General features: G+C 54.6%; 1 protein-coding gene across 1 annotated transcript in view; it reads right to left on the bottom strand.

The window, feature by feature from the left end:
- Window positions 1-17,271, bottom strand: part of PDGFRB (platelet derived growth factor receptor beta) — a 62,898-nt gene extending 45,627 nt beyond the window's left edge. Inside the window, exon 1 of the mRNA XM_037907054.2 lies at window positions 16,829-17,271. The gene's annotated coding sequence lies outside the window, so the exon portion shown is untranslated. The remainder of the gene's footprint in view (window positions 1-16,828) is intronic.
- Between the last annotated feature and the right edge of the window lie 291 nt (window positions 17,272-17,562).

Genomic DNA, 17,562 nt, shown 5'->3' with positions numbered 1-17,562 from the left:
ATTGTTAATATTACACTCCCCAACCAAGACCGGGAGCCCTCTGTGCTAAGCTCTGCAGGGACAGGGTCCAGGCTTTGAAGACCTGACTACCTAACTAGGCAAGGCAGCCAAAGGATGGAGGGCAAACAGAGGTGACATGATGTGCCCCAGGTCACCGACTGAGCTGGAAATAGACCCCCACCTCTCTTGAATCCCAAGCTTGGGTCCCATCTGCTGGAGCATGCTGTTTCTCAGCGCTCAGGGGACTGGTTCTCCCCTTGCTTCCTGTCTGCATGGGCGGGTTGCAGCTGTGGCTTCTCAACCGCCCTCTGGCAAATGACAGTCAGCCAAAGTCACGTCTTCTAGGGCAACGAACTTGCTTTGGAAGTCCTGCGATGGGAACAAGGTCAGGTCCAATTCCTCGCTCAGTTTAATGGTAGTAACTGGTACATCCTCTGTCTGGGGAAAACATCCTGCCTTTATTTGGAGATGCACGTGCCCCTGTTATCCGTCTCTGACCACGTTGCAACATCACATGGAGGAGCGTTTTCAGGCTACTACTGGATCACACTGATTCATGACATTTCCACCCCTTCTGGGCAGTGATCTTGCACAAGGATGTTATTAAGCCAAAGACGCCTTTACTGATACTGGAGGGACGCTGTGAGGGCTCAGGTATGACCGTCACCGAAGTTCTTTTCATGTGACGAGTAACAGGATGAGAAATTATGCTGACTTCCCTAGCGTGTAGCCTGTCTGCTCTGAACGCTAGTCCTTAGTGCTTGTACAGGGCGACAGCTTCCGGCGAAGCATCTCACACGTGGGCACAGGGGAGACTGCAAAAGTTGGGGGGCCAGGTATCAGCCAGCAGTGTGGCACCAGGCAGACAGTCCCCTGGGTGTCTAGTCTCAGGTTTCTCAACTTGTTTCCTGATGAGGAATGAAGCTCTCCCCCTCCCCCACACTCTGGGCACACCCACAAGGAGCAGCAGCCCTGCGTGCGCACCCACCCACACGCTCCAGCAGCCTCTTCCAAGGCATGCAGCCTGCCTTCCAAACAGGGCAGCGTCACAGACGCCGTGTGTCCAGCTTGGCTCGCGAAGGCCAACGCAGCCGAGAGGCCTGGAGCTTGCAATGCTCAGAGCATGGCCATACACTGGCTGCCCTCAGAACCAGGCCTCAGTTGAGCCCTTATGCAGCCTGATCGCAGCTGCTCCCCGGAGCTCACCAGGGCTGTGCGAAGAGCGGAGGCCCGTAGGAAGCTAACAGGAGAGCAGTGCCAGGATGCCCTAGGAGAGCCCTTCATGCCAGGCTGGCTCAGGCACAAGGGCAGGGACTCAGACGCGCCTGGGTAGATGATCTTTTCTCTGATTAACATCTGAGTGGCGTTGTGATCCTGGGAGCCAGATCCCAATGCTACTCACCCACATGTGGCCCCTCTGCCTTGCCCACCGGGAAGGGGCTCCACCGTTACACCACCTGCTGTAGTCATGGGCCGGGGCAGTGGGGAAGGCTTGGGTCCCCTGGCCCCGCCCCCTCATTGTGCCCTGCCGAGCTCAGGTTCTCTAAAGAGGGGGGCATGCCCCCCCATTTAAAAGGTGGGGTGGCAATGGCCCTTTGGCTCCCCCTGTCTCCAGCATCCATGATCTCACAGCTCTTGCCAACATGAATGAAGTAAGCACCACACACACAGTACCGCCCACTCCCAGCATTTGCAAATCACGAGTCTGCCCCCCCGCCCCCGCCCCAAAATCAAGAGATTGGCTTAAAGTGCAGGAGACTGAAAGTAAATGTAGGGTTCTCTTGGGTTCTAGCTTCTGGTGTCTGAGCCTTTAGGGTACAGCTGGTCCTGGGGTCCCCTTGTTGGGGGAGTGGGTATTTTGGGGCCCCTGGAGGTCTCTATTTGCAAAACAACTAACTAACCTTCCAGGCTTGTGAGACCCCTGAAAAATCTTGGATTGCAAGACTTAAAAAGGTAAAATTTGGCCACTGTGTCAGTATTTTGCTGTGACTTATAGCAAAGGGGGAAGACGGCCCAATCTGCTGCTGCTGCTTCACTGCTTCACACTGGAAAACTTTGGACCTATTTTGGCCTTTCTGACAATAATTTGGGGCCTCGTGAAGATAGTTTTGGGCGGGCGCAAATGTCCCCTTTGCACGCCCGATAGCACCAGTCCTGCTTTAGGGTGCACTCAGGTCATGTTTTCCACCTTTTCCCCACACCCCATGAGGGCTAGAGCCACATGGGAACCTAGCTGGAGTCCCAAGTTCACTCAACTGGGAAGGGGGTGTTCTGGAAGCAGCACCCTTGAACTCTGGGGGATAGGGGTAGGGGAGTGAACACCTCGTATTCTGGTGTGTGACCACCCCCTCCAGCTGATGTTTGGAGTGGCGTATATGAAACCCATAGGGAGGGCCTTTGGGATGCAATGGGGGTGGGGCGGAGAGGGGCAGATGAGATGATCTTGTAGGGCTCCCAAAAATACAAATAAACTGGAAAACCATCATGCAAATCCGGCAGGTTGATAGTGAGAGTGGCTAATGGACTGAAGAAAAGGAAGGCCACTTGTGCACAGATAGCAGCATGGGACAACAGGCGCTGCCATGCTGGGCCGAGGAAGACAATGAGAACCTTGCATGCCACTGGCCAGGATGGTGAACTCTGACCCAACCATTAAACTGTTCCTGTCCCACCAGAATCGGAATGCATGGCAATCTCTCAGCAAATATAGCTAGAATCCATCCATAGCTAGAGTCCATCCATAGCTAGAATCCATGCCATCACACTTCCGCAAAGGCAGTCCAGGCCATCTGGCAAAGGGTCGCCCCATCCCTCTCTTTTGTTATCTTCCTCTTTCAATCCCAATTCCCTCTGCTGGGTGCAAACCATCCCCTGCTTCCTCAGGCTAACCTGCCACTGGAGACAGTGGCAGATAAATAGGGGGTTAATCAGGTGTGTTTTGTTGGAATAAGGACCGCAGAACCAGGCCCCAAACCACTGGGGTTTTTGATATCTGATATTTACTGTCTGCAGAATTAAGGCAAAGAAATGAGCAGAGAAGTGGGGAGAAGCCAGGCCTCAGGCACTAAAGCGAAGCCACTTCTCTTCCTCTCGTTTTCTATTTCTAGCTCTTTTTTATGAGGTCCCAGCCTGTCTGCGATTCCAGGATCTCCCACAATGCTTTGCTGGACCCAAAATTCTGCCAAGCAGGCAAAGTACAGCTGTTGTAAATTAGCTGAAAGTAAACAGACTTTATTTTTGCTTTGTTTCACTATATCTGAGTCAGTAAGTGAGATCATAGGTGCCCACGTGCAATGAAAATCATCATATGGATCCCATGATCAGTGTGTACTGGCTCCATTCATCCACACTGGGGACTTTCCCCTGCCAGGCTTTGCCCACTGGGGGCTCTAGGGGTTCTCACTTTTGGGGACCCACTGTTCTTCCTCAAACAGGGCAAGGTGAGTTCTAAAAACTTTGATCACCATAGCTTTGCAATGAGTCTCCTCTTCTGCCTTGTCTCCTCCACCACCACCCCGCCTCCATGACTCCAGTTCTTTCCCACCCTTTAATCTAAATAAACCAGAGTGTTTTTTGGCTGGAACTGTCCTCAATTGCAACATCCCTTCTCTGGGGTCCAGAGGCTCCCATGACACTGCATTTACTCACAGGCCAGATTATCATCAGAGAGCCTTTTCCCAGCACATGGCTGGAATTAGGAGGCGCACACATGTGGAGAGACTGTCTTTCCAAGCCCATAAACAACTGATGATAAAACACAGAGGTATGAAATCTGAAACCAAGCCAGGGGGCCGGGGGAAAGTCCCAAGGGATGCATGGTACATACACGCATGCTGAAATGTAGTTTCCTGGCTCCAGTCTAGGACGTTTAGACTGGGTCTGATTCGCCACTGCTTACAGCCTGTGTAGGCATTTGCACCAGTGCAAAGTGGGTATAACTTGCTGCCATTCTGCTCAGGTAGTTTTGGGCCCACTTTGCACAGGTCTGAATGACGAGAATCAGGCCCTGCGTGGTTATCTAGTACATGCCAGTCTAGCTCTTTCCCTGTTGAAGTCAGCAGGCTGTTGCAAGCCTTTCCTCTAACAACCCTCCTAATTGAAAACCCCACAGCTACAGTAGTAGCATCCAGCTCTTGTACAGCTATGTTCTGCAGCAGATCTCAGAGCGCTGTACCAAGGAAGTCAGTAGAATTATCCCCATTTCACGGATGCAGCCAAGTCACCCAGCAGGTCAGTAGCGGTGCTGGGAGTAGAACGCAGGTCCCTTGACACCCACACCAGCGTGCTATCTGCTAAGCTACCCTGCCTCCTCTACAAAAAGGGACTCCTCTCAGTGGGTTTTCCAGCGCTCCTTGATCTGCCCACAATGAACAGATGATTAGGCTCAGAGACAGATTCATATTATATACAGGCGCCCCTTCCAAATTCCTTTCCGGTGGTGCCCCATACATACACGTGACTTTCACAGCGTGCCCTGATCAGACAGCAAAGCTCGCATAAAGGGGGTCAAAACTTGAGGGCCGAAATCTTCACACGTCAGTGCCTAATGTTTGTTAGATCCATATTTAGGCAGCTCAATGAATGCAGCCTGCTTTTCAGCGCCCACTGAAGTCTGAACCAGGTGCCTTTAATTTCAGAGCCCAGGGATGGATGTTGGTGCCTGACTTTAGATACCAAAAATGAACATTTTCCGTAAAAATCCTAGTTACCTATTTAGGGCCAAATCCATCCTTCCAGTGACTTCACGGCAGTCAATGAAGTTATGAACATGATCCATCCAACGTACAGCTCCACGTGCTAATACTGTACTGGAAGGATCGCCACTCTGGTCCTAGTAAATTTTACCCTTGAGTTAAATACCCAGCGGCAGATCCTCAGTCGACGTAAACTTATGTAGCTCCATTGAAGACAATGGCTCTGTATTGATTCACCATGGAGTTACGCCAATTGACACCAGATGAAGATCTGGCCCCAGAATGTCACAGACATTAGAAAGACTAGGAGACACATTGGACGCATAAACTAGCCTTTCACAGCTGGAGGGCTCATCTTAGTCACGGCTTGAGTCCCCTGTGAAATGACTTCAGTGGCCTTGGACATCTAGAAGCAGGTCAGAATTGGATCAGAATGAGGGTGGGTAATCAGGAGCGAGGTACAGCAGTGTGATGGGAGCTGGCATGGTCATTTCCAGCACCACATGTCAGTGACATCAGGCCTTTAGTTTCCTGAATGCCAATTCATTTCTTTCTAATAATTGATTTTACTGGTTTTTACTGGTTTATTGTACAGAGATTTCCAGTCTAAACAGGCTGGGGAGCCCTACAGACAATCAATGCAAATGCAAAGGAAAAACCATGGCAATTAGCCCAGGAATAAAACTATCTGGGATTTAAAATAGCAGCCCTTTCTCTATACCACGGGAACAAAAGAAAGCTCAGAAGAGACATTACTGCATGACGAGCAGCATGAGAGTGGAAGGATTTAACATTGGCAATGGGTTGGGAAGCCAGCCCATAGAGGGCCCGATCCCAGGCCCACTGCCGTCTGTGGAGAGCCTCCCATTGACTTCAATCACCTTTGGATCAGGCTCATATTTAGCCTGGGTCTAGCCTTGTTACTATCAAGGCCTCACTTTCATGAGCACCAGAATACACCAGGTCAACCTTCAGGACCCAGGACCCAGCTGCCTCTCGTGCTCTCTCTCAAGGTGTCCATGCATGTCTCGCAGTAACTCAGTCCTGGCCCCCCCACTCCTGCCAAAACACAACTCTCCCAGTGCACAAAGCTGGCTCATCGGCCTGACAGCCTCTGACAAAGGCCCAAGATGAGGGAGACAACCCAAAAATAGCGGGGGAGGAGGCTTGAAATGAGGTTGGGTTCCTCTCTCTGCCATGTGTAACCCTGGTTGTGTGACTCAGCATTTCTGCTGTCAGCTATTTAGAGAAACAAAAAACGGGCTGGCTCAGAGGTTGGCCGGAGGCTCACAACGAGCTGGCGTGGATGCATTTGCCGATGTATCGTGTGCGTGTGTGACTACCATGCCTGTCCTTGCGTGAGTGTGCAAGCTGTGTTGGCATGCCTGCTGCGTGTGTGTGCGGGAGAGAGAGAGCAGGGTGTTTCAGTGCGTGGCCCGCTGTGTATGTGCATGAACATAGCTACATGTGATCACACGCCTGTGTGGATACGTGTCCATTCAAGGAAGCTCACTGCATCACCTGTTCGGTGTTTGGGATCAGGTCGTGCCCTGCCCATTGCCCCACTCTCTGTCAGGCCCCCGGGAGAAGTAGGAAAGGAACGACCTGTTTTGGATAAATTCAGAATAAAAGGAAACATCTGTTTGGAGAGGAGCCAGTGTTATAAATAATCCCCCAGTCCCGGAGGGTCGACATTCATCACCCACTCAGCTGCGCATGCTTCTTCCATCTCTGCCTTCAGAACAAAGAACAGGTTCCAGAAGGCGCAAGGCTATTCCTGAGTGCAAGGGCATGTGGGACTGTCTGTGGGGAAAGCGTTTGCCTGTCAGGTAGGAGGAGGGGCTGGGGATGGGCCGGGGGCAAAGACTGGGAAACGAGGGCTGGAACAGTTCGGAAGAGGAGTGGCACACACAGGACACCTAGAGCAAAGCGGATGTGGGACATAGCTCTGCCATTGCTCACGACTGATGGATGATGCCTGCCTCTTCCACTTGTTCCAAGCTCGGTCGTCTTCTGCACAGTGACAGCCAAATCCTGAGGCGCCCGGCCAGTTTGGATGGTGGTGCTGTGCTTTGGGCTGACATCTACACGGGGACTAGACGAAGGCCATGAAATCCTGCTTCACTGGTGACCTAAATGAGGATTTATAAGCAGAGCTCCCAAGGCCAAAGAGCAGTGCGCTAGCCACCGCCCGTAGTTGGCTAGAAGAAATCAGGCCCTGGCTATCCCGGGTGTCACTCAATTCCAATACAAAACCGATGGAGACATCAGGCCCCTCCTGTCTTCCTCACCAGTTTTCAACACACCCAGGGCCCTCTGCGTGTGCACAAGAGGGTTTGGGGGAGGGCCCACAAGGAACCTTCCCACCCACTGCTTGTGCCCCTGCCTGGACCGGCCAGACATGGGTGGGGAGTCCATGCTAGGCTTGTGACAGCAGAAGAACTAGCCTCTCCAAAGGACATGGGGAGAAGTAAGGTGGGGATGGGGCCAATAGCCCTGCTGCCCTACTGTACCCCAGCCAGCTGGGCTGAGGCGGCAGGAGGGAGGCGGTCAAGGGGATGCAGGCAGCACCCTGTCAATGGTGGTTGGAGTTCCTGCTCCTGATGGTTTGTGGTAACTCGGCCGGAGTTCTGCCAGGGACTCTCTGTGCTGACCCTGTTTGGCCTCTTTCATTGCAGCCGATGGCTTAAAGCCACAATCAGGCCTATACCAAAGATAGATGCAAAAATATCTGCTTCCACGTAATGGAAAGGAGGAACAGCTCAATAGCACTGAATGAAGTATGGGGCTGGGGGATTCTAACCCCAGCTCTGACACCGAGTCCCTCTGTGGCCTTAGTCAAGTCACTCCATCTCTCTCCCCCAGCTCCCTCCATGGGGATAAGAACATTTGCCTGCCATCATCAGGATGGAGTGCCTTCAGCTGAGCCTAAGGACTAGCCAGCCCAGCCTTCAGGAAGTTTAATGAGCTCAGCTGGGTTGCGGCTGGTCTGCCTGATTGGCTGAGCGGAGCAGGCAGGCCTGCTTTTAAGATCAGCAGCAGTTTATGCCTACAGCTGTGACTACTCCTGAGCCTGTCTTGTTCTCAGCCTTGCTCCAGTCCTGCTTGGTTCCTGACTCTGATCCTCGGCACAGATCCTGGTCACTGGCTGCTGCTCTGACCACTAGGCCTGGCCACCCACACCTGGTCCTGACAACTTCATAGAAAATCTGTGCTGGTTAATTAGTGTTTGCAAAACAATAACTATGAAATAAACCAGAAAGTGCAAAACTACTCCACTGAGTGGGAGCCCAGCAGCCTCCAGACCTTGGGCTTATTTAGGTAATTGGTCCTTGCAAACAACCCAGCAATGCTGGTGATTAACACTGGCCACAGCACAAGCTGCTGGGCTCCAGCTCCCTCGCAGCCGGAGGCTAGGAGTAGCTCAAAGATCCCCTTCCACTCCTCCATGCACTTCTTAGATGCAATGAGTCTGTTCCACTTAGGTATATAGAGGTGCGATGCATAGGTGCTGACTCCGTGGGTGCTCCAGAGCTGAAACACCCATGGGGAAAAACCGGCAGATCCCTGCCCCCCGCCCCAGCTCACCTCCGCCTCTGCTCTGCCTCCACCTCCTCCCCTGAGCGTGCCGCTGTGTCCTGCTTCTCCCCCGTCCCTCTCAGCACTTGCGCCGCGAAACAGCTGTTTCGTGCGGCAAGCTCTGGGAGGGAGGGAGAAGGAGGAGGAGGAATGCAGCGGGCTCGGGGAAGAGGTGGGGTCGGGGTGGGGATTTGGGAAGGGGTCCAATAGGGGCAGAGAGGGAGCGGTGTCGGGGCGGAGGGCCAGGGGGCGCGAGCACCCACTGGCACCAACAAAAGTTGGCACCTGTGGTGTGATGGGAGAGAACAGGAGTCAGCTGTAATTTGGGGTGGGAGGGATCTGTGAGAAACAGCTTTGCAGGCCCATCCCTGTGTGCTAAGGCCAGCACTGAACTCTCCCAACCGGGAGACAAGCCAGAGAGACCCACAAAGCTTCATGCCAGAGAAAGTGACCTGTTATCAGGGCTCAGAGCAGCCATCCTTTCATCTCCTTGCTCGTCTCTTCCCCCCCCCCCCTTTGCACATCTTATCTCAGTGCAGTCTTCACTACATCCACTCCATTGTGAAAAAGGAGCTAGGAGACGCTGGGTATCAGATTGAAGTGGTGAGTAAGGCTGGAACAAAGGTGGGATGCTGTCTCTGTTACTCTGACTGTGCAGTTGGCTGGCTTTAGAGAGGCAGACAGATGTTTTCTTGCTGTCAAATAATTCTGTGGCTTGCAGGAAGCTGTGATCTATCCTCCTGCAGTAATTAAAGGGAAATGCTGTACTAAGGAATACAAGAGGAAAAAACCCATGCTCCTGGTGCGTAGGAGTCTTTCCTTCAGCTGCTTGGATGCTGTCCTTTCAGCATGGCCATTGTGGCAAAGTCTAAGCCAGGGTGGGATCCGGAGAGCCATCCATGTGCTGACTGGCTGCAATTATTTACTAATTATAAACAGAGAGGGCCTGGGGGATGTAGCGGGAGATGATGCCAAAGAGGAGAGAGAGAAAGAAAAAATATTCCCCTTCCCCTTACGTCCCTCTCTGAGTTTTCAACACCTCCCGCTGAATGGAACCAGGGAGCTCCTCAAAGCCCAGGGACAGAGACATCTCTGAGCCCCAAAAGTGAAACCCACATAATGCAGTGAGCAGCTACCAGGGCATTTTCCCAGCACAGCCAAGGGAACCAAGGGAGATGAATCTGCCTCTAATTTGAAAACGCAGTACTAGCCAGGCACAGAGATGAAACAGCTCCAATGAAGGCGTTTGATCTTCTATTCTCCACCATCTGCGAAGGACCCGGGCTTAACTGCTTAGTTATGGAGCTTCTTGTCCTTCTGCCCAGGATTAAGCTGCTCTCCAGATTTGAGGTCGGGGAGGAATCTCTTGGAAAGGGCTTCGGGGGCACTTTGCCTGCTTGTGGAAGTGTGATCAGGCCAGCTTCTTGTGATTGCAGAGGCTGCAGCCAGGAAGGGAACCTAGGGGGAGGTGCAATCAGTGGACCACGACCCCTCCCGCTCTCCTTCTCCTGTAGCATGGCTAAGTGGCTAGGACACCAGAACCAGGAGACCCGGGTGCTGTTCCTGGTTCTACCAGTGACCTAGGTCAGGTCACTTCCCCTCCCTGTGCCCCTCTTTTTCCTCCCACTCTTTAGAATTTGCATTGCACTAGAACCTAGAAGCCCCAGTAACGGGCCGGGAGCCCACGGTGCTAGGCACTGTACAAACACAGACCATTAGGACAGCTGCTGACCTGAAGTGTTTTGCCTCTCTTGTAAGCTCTCTGGGGACAAGGACTGCCCCTCACTCTGTGTGCGTGCAGTGCTCGACATACTAGGGCCGGTAGGTGCTATTGTAATACAAATAATTAACGATAATAGTATGTCTCAGTGCGAAGAGGCAGGAGGAGATACTCATGGGACATCACTGGGGTGCAGGTTAGACCCTACGATCAGAGGCGCAGCAGTGATCAGCAGATTAGAGAGTGACGAGAAAGGAGGGAGCGGAACGGAACAGAAGATGAATACCAGGTATGGTGCTGAGGGCCCTCGCTGAGCTACGCAGTGTAGCTGACCCACTGTTTGGTGGTGCCCAGAGAAAAAAATAACACAGGGTAGGAGGTGCAGGGCTAAATGCTACAGGCAAGGGATGGGAGTGGATGGTCTTGTGGTTAAAACACTCAGTGGGGCTCAGGAGATCTGGGCACTGGCCCTGCTCTGCCACTCACTCCCTGTGTGACCGCGAGCATGTGGCTTCTGCCCACCCTCTCAAAAGCAAAACGCAACATCGACGTGCGTGCAGAAGTCTGACACAGGTGTGTCAGGAGAGGGTGTGCAAACACCCCTCACTGGTGCAGCTGTACTGGGGGGAGAGGGGTGCACACACAAGTCAGGCCCGTGAACAAGTGTGAGACTGTGGACCCTTGATCTCTCTGTGCCTTGGTGCCGCTATGTGGAAAAATAAGTGGGGATGCAGTGATGCCTCATCCATTCGTGCTCTGAGCACGCCGAGAGCTCCTAATGGGAAGTGTCACAGACACACAAAGTGATACCGTTGGAGGCATTTGTGCCTTGGAACATCTGCTCCGAAACCAGTGGGGATGAGATTTCCTGCCGATTGGACCGGTGGCGGGGGGAATTGTTCCCTTCAGCTCTAGTCGCTGCCTTGGAGAAGATGGGAAAGCAAAATGGATGTAAGGGTGGCAGGGGACGGGCAGCCCCTAAGCATGGATGTTTGGACGGGGGGCAGCTGGAGGGGAGAGGAGAATCCCATGAGGAACTGGTGACTCGCCCACGGGTCAGACTGGAGCATTGCACTCACAGGATGGAAGAGGAGGGTTTTGCTCACTGAGTAGCTGGTGGGTCAAAAACTTCCCACAGCTTCACACAAGAGACCGGGGTCAGTTTCATCCCCTGCGTAACTCTGCTGACCACCTGGCCCGGAGCCAGAGCTCCCCAAGCCCCTGAAACAATTAGCTTGTCAGCAGCTCCATCCCCATCAATCCCTGATGCCCGCACTGCTCCTGGGGAGCTGCGTGCTCCTTAAGCCTCGCTGTCTTTCTGGGATCCGAAAGCCACAGATCGGAAAAGGGGAAGGAGAGCCAAGGCCTCCTCATTCCAGGCCTGGCAGTCTGACAGCCACAGCCGCACGCAAAGATTCCTGCTCTCTTGCAAAATGCCAAGCAGCAAACCTCCTGCCGGCTCAGCAGGAAGCTGAGGTCAGACCCTTGCGATACAGCTGCGCGGAGCTGCGGAGGCCCCCCCACCCCTTCTTACAATCATAACATTTTGAAGGGGCGCCCCACCCCTTCTTACAATCATAACATTTTGAAGGGGCGCCTACCAGGCAAACAGGAGAGCGAGAGGGGACAGACAAAGAGCGGCAGAGAACGAGCCCGGGTCCATCTGCCAGGAGGGTTATGCAGCTGCTCTCACAGGTCCCCCCCCAATGGACATGATCCACCCCTGCTTGCTGGGGGCACCCTCAGAAAGGCCTCGAAGGAGTCGAAGAGATTATCTCAGCAATGTGACCCCAGTCCTGCCAACGCCAAGCTCAGCCTGAAGGGCAGCAGGAGTGGCAGCGAGCAAGGGGTGCCCACCCGTGAGAAATGATAGGCACTTCCACTAGGATCCCAGTGTGTTAGGGGCACTAAAGGTAGCTGGTGATGTCCCAACACTCACGATCTCCACTCGAGGCTGCAGGAGGTGGGAGTGCTCAAAGCAAGGCTCTTGACCTACTCTCCAGCAGCACAGGAGAGCGGGGTGGAGAGCCCAATCACTGGAGCCTCGATCCTCTAGATCTTTAGTTTCATGGCTCCAGCAGACGAGATGGAGACCTAAGTCACTGGAGCTGCACCCCTTCGTGGATGCAGGGGGCTGGGGAGCCTGTCCTTTATAACCTGGAAATGTTTCCTCTTCTTTCAGTGCCCCCATACAGGGGCAAGGGAGCTGAGACCCTGGCATTCCATTCTTCTCGTCCCACCACTCTAATGCCCTAGGGCCTCAGTCAGGATCAGGGTCCCATTGTTCTGGGTGCTGTGCAAACGGGCCCTGCCCTGAACAGCGGGCAATGGCTTTGGGAGGACACTAATCTGAGCTGGATTTCCATGCGTTCCTGGGAGAGTCCGGCTGCAGCCAGCTCCCCAAATCTACCTTCTCTTCTCAGCCCGCCAGACACAGCTTTGAGAATGATCAATATGTGTTCCTAGGCCTGGAGGAATTCTCCTTCCTAAATAAAGCCACATCCGTGTTCTCTTGAAAAGCTCCCAGGCTGGAGGAGAAAAGCTTGGCAGCTGTGTGCAAGGGGAATGGGGGAGCTCTGAAAGGTGGTGGAAGCTCCCAACCCCCTAAAACAAGTGGGGCTTCTATTCTGCAACCGGTTTCCAGGCACATAAATTGAAACTGAAGTGACTTCCAATTCGCAAGGGGAGAATGCGCCTTCAGGGAAAATGGCTTGCGATGGTGTATTTTCTCCTGGCCCCAGTTCAGAGAAACCCACAAGCAAACATATTTTTTGTATAAATAAGACAGTGTGTCTCGCCAGTTAAAGCAATTCAAACATGAATGTAGCAATTTAATTGGTGCCAATTGCTGTGTCTCGGTAACATTAAGATTTCAGTCACAGCCCCTTAAAGTGCTGGACAGGCCAAGAATATGAAGGCAGAGAACCCAACGCACAGGGCACAGCGGCAGGAGACAGGCCTGCAGAATCAATCAGCTGGCTTAGGTTGCCTGCCAGCTCTCTGGCTACCGAGTGGAGTGTCGCTAGTAAGGGATAAACCCCCTTCTGGGCAGGGCAAAAGTCCATCTGTTCCATGAGGTGTTGGAACCAGATGCCTTGGGAACCTGGTTTTTGATCCAGGCCTGTCTCTGCTCCCAAAATACAGGTACAGTGCGCCATTGCACTTACCCATCCGCACACCCTCCAAGCAGGGCTTTGTTCCTGTTCCCATCCCCACCCCACATTCCAGGTTTTCTCCAGGGGCACAATAATGGGTACTCTCGTGCTGGGGAGAGGTGGGCGCAGCTAGGGATGTAGGAGAGCTGGCGTGATGGGTGTAGGCAGATGTGATGCTCGGAGGCGGGCGTATGCCATGGCAATTGGGTACACGACAGGCATAGGAGAGCAAACACCCCAGAGGGATATATGTCATTTACATCACCCCGCGCTGAATTTTAGTTGCCTGCAGGCCTCATTTCTTATGGGGACTTGCCGGTGCACCGGCCCTTTCAATGACAATCTGCTGACTCCTTATGCAACTATCCTCATTCTTACTGATCTCAGATCTTTCTATAGCCCCCTGGGAAGGAGGGCAGCGCCCAGCCAGCAGGGAGCACTCTGCACAGTGGGGGAGGAGCAGCACCCTGTGAGTGGGACATTACGTCTGTGCTGCAGGGAGGGGCAATGGACTGCCAGCCTCTGTGCATCTTTCAGAGGGCAAAGCTCCACCCCGACCTCAGCACTTCCTCTCTCTCCACACTGTCCCATCTGCCCCTTGTCCTTCCTCTTCCAGTTACTGCCCCCTTCGCCGGGCAGTGCGGGCTCTCAACGCACACCATGCAGCACAGCACTGCAAGGTGCAATTTGCTCCTGTCGCTGAAATGTTGGATCGAGGCCCAGGAGAGATCTGGGGACAATTTCCACCTCTGCCACAGGCTTCCTCTCTGACCTCAGGCAACTCACTGACTCTCTGGGCCTCAGTCCTGCATCTGTAAAATGGGGATACTAAAACCTTCTTGGTCTGCTTAGGCTGGGAGCTCTTTGGAGGGAGCTCTCCTGTCTCCTGCTGCGTGTATGTGCCACATTAGTACAATGGGGCCTGGATCTTACTGGGGGCCTCACAGTGCTAGCACAATGAAAATAATAATGATCAAGTTCAATATATTGCTGGGTTCCAGAAAGACACTGCAGCTCCAGACTCCGACAGTCCCTGCTGGGGGGATTGGAAGCTGAGGGGGCCAGAGGGGTGTTTGGTTCAGGGAGCCTAATTAGGCATTTGGGGGGTGGGGAATAGCAACCAAAACCAGCTTCATTATGTCCTGTTTGCCCAGCAGAGCAGAAGGAGCTTTCTGGAGTGGTTCCAGCTCTTGGGGAAACAATACACGGTTTATACAATCCCCTCAAAGATCCTCTTTGGGATTTCGTCCCCTTTGTTTAAACAAAACAAACAAACTCCCAGAGGCCTTCACTGACATGACGTTGACAAAGCCAGAACAATCCCAGCCTTCAGGCAGACTCGGGGACAGAGCTGGATTTCATGGAAGTCAACAAATGGGGCCAGGATTTGGTCCAGCTCACATGAGCAGACTCCCACCCTCCCACTTACCCCTGGAAGGGTAGCTCAGGGCAGAGTGGAGCCTGCAATGCTCAAGTACAGTAGGTAAGAACCAAATGTCGCCCTGCTTCAAGGGCCTGAGACAGTCACCACCTCACAAGCCCCCCCATCTCCCGTCCAGCCTAGGGGTTTCCTGTTGAAATCAACAGAATTACTTGTGTGAGTGAGGCCCACTCACCTGAGTAAGGGCTGTAGGATTGGGCTCAAAGAAAATGCTCCCCATCCCTGCTGCTGGGCTGATAACCAGCAGACCCTCATCTCAGCGCTGTCATAGGCATGGCTGTCCTGCCCAGGGATTTCTGCCCTGTAGGAGGCACTAATTCCCTTGGCTAATAACCTCAAATGGCTGCAGGTTGCGATGGACATTCCATCCCGCGTCATGGCCTGTTCCATGTTGTCCAGCCCTCATAGCCCTCGGAAAGTCCCAGCCAGCATTAATAACCCTCTGATGTGAGGATAGAGAGTAAATGTGGCCACCTTCCCATCAGCCGCACCCAAGGGCTTGCTATCATTCAGGAAGCCCTGCCTGCTTCACAATCTCACTGTCAGAACATCTCAGCCTCCTGGCCCTCTCTTGCTGAAGCAAGTGCCCGACTCCCATTGAAATGGGGGGGGGACTGGAGCTGGTGCTTCACAGCTTTCCATGAAGCAAGGCCTAAAACTTGCCATGACTCTGGAAGGGCCCCCCTTCCATCACTGAGATGTGTGGTGCTCCGTTGTACAGCCAGGCTAGACTAGACTGAATTTTGTGGCCGTTGACCAAAGCTCACACTTAAAAACATAACTCGGCCCTCTCTGTAGAACCAGGGTGACCCCCCTGCTTTAGAGTACCAGAGGACGGCCACGGGGCTACAGGCTTTAGAGTACCAGAGGACGGCCACGGGGCTACAGGCTTCCTCCCACTGTGCCCCATCAATGTGACGTTGATGGTAAATCAGTCTCGGGGGGGCCCATTCAGACTCCGGCGTCTCAGCTCAGACTACCAGCAAGCATGTGACTGGTGGTGGTGCTCTGTGTGACCTGAGCGCCTATCTCCAGTAAGAACTGGACTAAGACCCCAGCTCCCGCCCCAGAGCGCGCTAAGCAGCCGTCCTGCTGGGAGAGATGCAAAATAAATGCCCAGACGGTGAAAGGTGAAAGGCCACTGCCCATCTCCTGAGCCCTCCTGTCCTGCTGCAGAGGAATTTCTCAGCATTGTGGTTTCCTTTCCATGACCCAGTCCTGGGGAGATGCGACTCAGCAGCCAACCCCGCTAACCTTTGCGATTGCTCCCTCTGCTTTTGCTGCCATCCCCGGTCAGTGTGGGCTGCGCACAAGGCTCATGGGGGAACCAAGCCCTGAGCCCCGGAGGCCGCGCTGCCCTTGGATAAACCAGCCAGATTTGCAGCCGTGCCAGCGGGAACCAACCCCTGAGCCCCTGAGGCCGCGCTGCCCTTGGATAAACCAGCCAGATCTGCAGCCGTGCCAGTAGATGGACGCGCCCTGGGGAAGGCTGACCTTGCCCTGTCACCAGCAGTGCCCAGAGTGACCCAAGGCCCCCAGGATCTGAATCGGTCTGTCCCGCTAATCCAATCTACCTAGACATTACTCCAGCATCCAGAGTTCTCCCAGGGCCCAGGCCCTGCCCTACAATAGCAAAGGGCTCTTCCTGGGCAGGGGCAAAATGATGCGAAGAACACAAGACTGTCCAGGGGCGACTGGGGTTTGCAAGGACCGAGCAGCAAGGCAGGAACCCCCTGGCTTCCCCAGCTCTCTCGGGACTAACTGCCCCACTTCAGACCTGCCCCCTGCGCTCAGAGGTGCGGGCTGCGCGTCCCTGCAGCTCTGGTTGCTGCTCCGGCCCGGGGCACCGCCAGCGGGCTCTGCAGGGGAAGCAGCCGCGCTTCAAAGCAGCGCCGAGCTCGCTTCCCCGGCCGTCCGGGCGGGATGCTGCCCCGCCCTGCAGCCCCCCGGCCTTTCCCCGGCAGCTGGGCGCTTGGCAGCACATCTTAGGACCCGGAGCGAGGGCCAGGTGCGAATCCAGCTGCCCGGGCTGGCTGGAGTTCACTCGCTTCCAGGCTGGGCAGCGGGGTCCCTTCCTCCCCCTTCCCCGCCAGCCGAAAGCGGCTCCCGGCCGCGGGGCTGAGCGCGGCTCCTTGGCAAAGCGGGCGTGAGCCCAGCCCCCTGCCCGCCTCGCCCGGCGGGATTTCCAGCCCCAGAGCGCAGCGCAGCGCCGCGGAGCTCTCCCGGGCGCGCAGCTTACCGTGCGCGGGGCTCGCTCCCCAGCCTCCAGCCGCGAGCGATTCCTCTCCCTCCTCCTCTTCTCCCGATCGCCCTCCTGGGCAGCGTCCCGGCCCCCGCCCGCCGCCCGCCCCAGCGGCTCCGTTCCTCGCAGCTCCCGGCCGCTCTGCGCCGCAGGGGGGGCCCGCTCCCCTCGAGGCGCCCTGGCTTTGCCCCTAGCGCATCTCAGCGGAGCCTAGAGCATCGGCGCGGGCCGTGCGCCCGGGGGCCCCTCCGTGCCGCGCTGCGCTGCGCTGCGCTGCGCTGCGGAGAAACAGCCCGGCAGCCGGTGGGGAAAAATACAACTGGAAAAAAACACAGAACTTGGGGGGAGAGGCTTTGGTCCAATAGGCAAAAGGCTGGAGCCGTCTTTAAAACTTCTTCCCTTCCTGCCCCCGCCCCCTGCCAGCTGGAGCCTTTTCCAAAACTTTCGATTCAAAACAAACGAAAAGGAACCGAGCTCCAAGGGGGAGTTTCACTGAGAGCTGGGGGGGGGTGCGGGGGGAGGGCTTGGACCTGAGCTCTGCCCAGCTCAAAGCAAAACAAAAGCGGAGACAAGCACCCTGCCTTTCCTCCTTGGGCTTGAGGAAACAAGAATGGGCTCAGCTCAAGCTCTCTCTGTCTGCTTTCAGTTCTGGCCTTTCTCCCTGTAGTTTGTTCAAACCTCCCCCCGCTTTCCATTTTCCCCCCTTTCTCAGGATATGAGGGGATGTTTAG

Source organism: Chelonia mydas, chromosome 8 (genome assembly GCF_015237465.2).
Source record: "Chelonia mydas isolate rCheMyd1 chromosome 8, rCheMyd1.pri.v2, whole genome shotgun sequence".
In the NCBI taxonomy this organism is placed as follows: Eukaryota; Metazoa; Chordata; order Testudines; family Cheloniidae; genus Chelonia; species Chelonia mydas.
The sequence above is the reverse complement of the archived record's forward strand: the minus strand, read 5'-3'. Positions and strand labels throughout refer to the sequence as shown.